This window comes from Haplochromis burtoni, unplaced genomic scaffold, assembly GCF_018398535.1.
Source record: "Haplochromis burtoni strain Fernald_Lab_line unplaced genomic scaffold, NCSU_Asbu1 Contig_472, whole genome shotgun sequence".
Taxonomy (NCBI): Eukaryota; Metazoa; Chordata; class Actinopteri; order Cichliformes; family Cichlidae; genus Haplochromis; species Haplochromis burtoni.
Window position 1 is genome coordinate 356,248 of NW_024582833.1, and position 5,995 is coordinate 362,242.

At 46.5% G+C, this 5,995-nt stretch overlaps 1 pseudogene; it reads left to right on the forward strand.

The window, feature by feature from the left end:
- Window positions 1–226: 226 nt before the first annotated feature.
- LOC102305661 lies at window positions 227–2,667 on the forward strand (annotated as a pseudogene).
- The last annotated feature ends 3,328 nt before the right edge of the window (window positions 2,668–5,995 follow it).

Genomic DNA, 5,995 nt, shown 5'->3' on the forward strand with positions numbered 1-5,995 from the left:
ACACACACACACACACACACACACACACACACACACACACACACACACAGCAGGCTGATCAGTCTACAAAAATTTTAAATGCAGTTTTTGGTTTCTCAAACTTTAAGAGCTGAAAGTGGAACCAGGTGTGTGTGTGTCTCACTTTGTCACGCGTCATCGTTTGTGAGGCTGACAGCCGGGATGACAGGCAGTCTCTCGGCTGTCAGAGCGGGAGAAGAAGCTGGAGATGGATATTTGCTTCAGAGCGACGGGAAAGCGGCGGCGCGATGGAGAGGAGGGAATCGCTCGCCTCATCGGCGGAGCTGCTGAGAAGCAGAAAGGCGGCGAGGAAGAGGAGTTTACTCTGCCTTTTTATTCTTGACTTTCAGGAGCTGCGGAGGCTTCGATGAGCCAGGAGAGAAAGTTGGAGAAAGCGTGTGTGACAGAGGTAGAGCGAGCACAGACTGACATGTTTACACCCACTGAGCTGAACGGCGTCGAAGCTGACGGCACGTTTAGAGTCAATCTGCGCTGTTTACAGGACGCCTAATTGGTTCAACCTGCACAGAAAAAGGAAATGACTCAACACACTTTAAAGAGCTTGGATCAGTTTTCAGAGTCACAAACAGGAAGAGGAGGAGCTTCAGACCAACCATCTGGTGACCACTGATGGGAAGACTGCACCTCGCAGGAAGTCACCCAGAAACTGGAGGTGTGACGCTGCTGTCACCGAGCAGGAGGACGTGTTTACAGTTGGTACAGCCAGTGTCAGAGCAGACCTCTGTGGGGATGGACAAAAGTATTTTACCAGCACAATGTAATCTGCAGTATGATCGTTGCTTTAACAATGTAACAGATAGCTTTAAGATGGCCTTAAGATGTTTATGCATACTGTTATCATATTAACCTTGTATTCCAGATGCAGTTATAACTATTTTATACACATTGCATATCTGTGCTTCTTTTGAGTTGATGTTCGGTTCATTAAGGGTCTTAAGCTTCACTGGCGTGACTGTCCAGGTGATACATGCTGAGGGAAACTAGAACATAGAAGGAATTGCAATACATGCTTACAAAACACTTATATCAGGTCATTTTTATTATCGTTTATAAGTTCATATTCTTGTATTAAGCCTTTAGTAGAGGTTCTTGATTAAAACATTTATTTAGTAGATGACATATACATAGTTTCAGTTCGGCTATTACATATATGAGAGTGGCTTTGTCTCTCTGTCTAGTGAGAGGTCAGGAGCTAGTCGGCGAAGTGAAGTAGGGTGCAATTGTGGTTAGCACACAGACACACACACACACTCAGTTAGAGAGAATCATTTTGAGGTGAAAGTTTAATCATGTTTTGCTCGGGGTTGCAAAAGAGCAGTTTGTTGCAGAACTGCTGCTGATGTGTCAAGATGATAAGCGAGCATCCGGCAGTGACAGGAAGTACCTGCCGTGAAGACGAAGACAATGTTCTTTTTAAACTGTGTTAAAAGTCATTGTGGTTTTCAATTGCCGTATGCATATATTGTATCTGACGCATGAGGGGGCGTCATTAAATTCAAACCCTGATGGTATAAAATATCTGTTTATGTTTTGAGCAGTCGGAGATCAGCCCTGTCTGCGAACGGAGCTGGTCCCCCACGCGTGTATTTCATTAAAATCAATTGTTTGACCAAGCTCTTGTTGGACCATGGTTGTTTGTACTCTCCTTCCTCAGTATTTGATCCTTAATACCTCTGAAACGTGTCAGCCCGTTAACGTAATCATCTGTGGGATGACGTGTCAAGAAAGTACCGGAAGCTTTCAGTCGGTCTAAAACGGCTTACCAGACGCTGCAGCAGGAATAGCTGCAGATTCCTGTTGTTACCAGGGCATACACAACCGCCTGTGTCCTCACAACTGCTGCGGTGCAACTAGAGAGCATCACACCATTTCAGCTCTACTTCAACCCAGATTTAATTCTAAGAAATTATCAGGTATGGTGACTAATAACCAACTTCCTGTTTTTTGGTCCGGTTGGTTTCAATTTCCTGTTTCATATGATTTTTCTGAACAGATGCTGTCGAATGCTGGAGGAGGGCTCTTTCAGGAGACGCACGGCTGACTTTGTCTTCATGTTTCTCTTTGGTGGACTTCTGATGACTATATTTGGCACTTTTTGAGTCTGGTGTTCCTGGGCCAGGCCTCCACCATCGTGCTGGTGTACGTGTGGAGTCGACGGAACCCGAATGTTCGCATCAACTTCTTTGGCCTGCTCAACGTTCAGGCACCCTTCCTGCCCTGGGTGTTAATGGGATTCTCACTTCTGCTGGGCTCTATCATCGTGGATCTTTTAGGTATTGCTGTTTGTCATGTGTACTTCTTCCTGGAGGATGTTTTCCCAAATCAACCAGGTGGTGGAAGGTGGCTCTAGACCCCATCAATCATAAAGATGCTCTTTGACACTCCAGAAGAAGACGCCAACTGTAACCCCCTGCCAGAGGCGGGTTTGCGTGGGGGGAAGGACAGCGCCTTGGTGGTTAAATACACCCTCTATTTCATCCCTGGTCATCAGGTCACCTTCAGGGACCTTCCCTCAGAGAGTTGAAGACACGGTCTTTGTTTTTGACGTGTTTGTTTAGTTGTGGATGAGGAATCCTCCATACCTGCTTCATGCCCTGGAGGACGGGGCTGTGGCTCCCCCACACCCTCTAGCAGATCATTACATGAAGGAACCTTTTAAAAACAAGCGCGTCCATGCTCACAGGTGTACACACGGGTGGTCACACCCACAAACTACACCCTTTTTGGCTCCTACCTCAAAGCACCCTGTGCGCTGTCGATCCTACGTTTCGTTGCTCTCGTTTTCTTCTGCTTGTTTTCTTTTTTCATTCTCAACAGGTGAAATTAAAAAAGTATCTACTGTTATCTAGTTTATTGTGATGGTGCTGTTTTTATTATGTTCAAATTCAAATTCAAATTCAAATTTATTTGTCACGTACACAGTCATACACAGTACGATATGCAGTGAAATGCTTGGACAACTGCTCGTGACCTAAAGAAAACAAAAAAGGAAAGGCTATGAATAAGATAGGAAATAAATATGAAAAATTAAAAAGGGTAAATTTAACTAGGAAGGAATAAAATATAAATTAAGGTTAAAAATGAAATAACTGTACAACACAAATTAGAATGAAGGGTAAATTTAACTGGGGAGAATAAGATAAAATATATAAATTAAAGTTGAAAATAAAATAACAGTACAACAAAATACACAATATAGAACTATATAAGAATGTATGAAGAAATATAAATATAAATAAATATATACACAATAACAGCAGCTGTACAAGTATTAACCGGAAATGAAGAATATAGTGACCAGTGTTGTGCAAAAACAAAGTCCAGAAAGTCCAGTGTGTGTGTAAGAACTGTATGTGTGGGTCAGTAATGTTGCTCTTTGTTGTTTGTTTTCTCTTCTGGTTTTTTTTCTCCACACAGGTGATCCAGGTGTTTGTTTTTCTTTCTTTCTCCCCCTTCTCACCGTCTCTTCTCCCCTCCTCTGGTTCTCTTTCTCTCCCTCTCTTTCTTTCATTCTTTCTCCCTGTCCTATCCCCCAGTCATGTCTGTCCCATCTTTAAAAAAATTAAAATAAAATAAATACATAATTATAATAATCAAATGGACCAATAAGGCCATGATGATCCACTTGGTGAAGTAAATCTGTTTGGCATCTTTCTGCCTTCAGACAACAATTCTGACGGCTAAAGATCCAAACGGGACAGACAACATAATCATCTGACCAATAATGTATTGGCCACGGCGCGTCAAAGCCTCAGACTGTGGCGCGTCCGCCGTTTATGAACACGGCTGTGGAAGATCGCCTGTGATGAAGAGCCGTGGCTCATGGGAAGGTTGCTGGTTCCATTCCAAAGCGTCCTTGGGCCGAAACCCGAGTCGCTGCTGTACAGATGAACCTGTGAATAAAAGTGGGCGGAGCTGTCCAGCAGACACGTGGTGTGTGAGATCCAGGCCATTTACCATCACTGATGTCACACATGCTGCTCTGCGGTGGGCGGAGCCTCAGATTAGCTCACACGGTGTATATTTTGTTTATGTGCTGCAGGCTGTTTGCGGTCTGAGGTCATTTCCTGCTCTCCGTGTCACGTGTCTGATATCGTGCGCCTTTTTGGGCACTTCATGCCTCCAGCTGACAGTGAGCCGCCCCCCGGTGCATGCTGGGACATTAAACTTTAGTCTGTGAGGGACACAGACACACCTGTCAGGACCACAGGTGACACACAGCAGCCTAAAAACTCCCAGGAAACCCAGAGGGAAGCCGCTCCTGTTTCCAGAGCAGCCGTGGGACGGCCCGATCGGCTTCATCAATGTCAGAGGTGGTGTGAACGCTCACAGCTACGCCTTCTGCGGCTGCCTCAGGTCAGGCGCCTCACAGATGTTCTGAGCCACACCTGGCCCATACCACACCTGACTGCTCTTCTGCTCCGGTATACTGAGTGATGCTCATTCAGCTTGTTTCTTATCACCGAGTTTGATAAAGCAGTAGAGACGACAGGCACACAGGAAACGGTCGGGCTCAAACCCACGGCCCTGCAGCCCGCGGTGTCCCTGCAGGCGCACAGCGTGTGAGCTGATTGGTTTGAAGCCACGGTCACACGCACAGGAAGAGAAATGAGTGGATATTACTGTTCAAAGCTTTGAGTGCTCTGTGGTTCAGAGCTCTGAGAGCCGCTGAGGTCACTCTGTTTTTACCTGCACCAGTAAAACATGGAGCAGGACAGGAAGTCCTTATAAGGGCTCAGCCCCTGTCGTTAAATGAATTTCAGTATAAAAGTCATTATATTGACCCACAAACACTCACAGAGGTTGAGCACAAAGGAACAGTTGTAGTGACGTGTGGAAGTTACCTGTGTAGTAACAGTGTTTCCATCTTACAAGGTAGATATGCTGAACCTTTCAGGGCGGGGCTAGCCCACTCCACTGAAAGGTGCATTTCTGCAGAATCACAGTACTTTAACTTACAATGTAACTTCCTGTAAAACACCTGGAGTTACCACATGAAAGTACTAACAGCTTCCTGTCTGCACAGGACGGCCCTGAGCGTGTGGAAGGACCCAGACTGGGATTCACTCAGGAAAGATGTGATCCTGAAGCTCTTTAAACCCTCCGTGATCCATGCAGGAGGTTTCCGGACTCCTCCTCCTCCGTGGGGTCTGAGCTTTCACTTAATGCTGTAATGTAATTTGTAGCATTAACATTTCATGGATGCAGTTTTAGGAGCAAGCTGAGCCCCGCCTCCTCCTCTCTGCTCCATCTTTAAAAAGCATTTACTCCCATTAGTGGAGCGAGTTGACAAACCCATTGCCTCCACCAGTTTTCCTTTCACAGAATCCCTCCACCTCTGCTCACACCCCCACCCAAAACCAATTACCTCCTGCAGCTTTACAGCCCGGCTCGTAATCCCAGAGCCGCCACATGTGAGGCTCCTCTTTCAGCCGCTCACAGAAGAAGAGAAGAAGGAGGAGCGTGTGGGGGCGAGTGCGCCCGATGAGACGGGAGAACAAGGAAATGAAGCGATTCGATTAGCGAGGCGAGGACTCGGTCGGGGTCACTGAGGCCGTCTCAGTCGGACACGGCAGACAAATCTGCGAGCTCGCTGTTAATGGCGTTTCTATTTTGGAGCTGAACGATGCCATCGGTCTGCTCGGCCTCGTTCTGCCACTTTCTCTGGGTTTTAACTCCAAACGCTTTGTGGCCTCTGATGAGGTTCTTTCTTTCCCCGAGAAAAACACGCCACAAAAGACGCTTTCACAGACTTCACAGCCCGAAACCGGAGATTAGAGCGGCTTTATTATGAGACAGGAAGCCTGAAATATCCCGCGGTGCACTGCGTCAGGTCTGAACGGCGAGGAAGGCGACGAAGATGACAAAGACGAGGAAAAGTGCTGAAGTTCAGCCTGAGGGTGAAACACTGGACTCTGCTGCTCAGTGAGAGCAAGCAGAGCACGGAAATGCACCT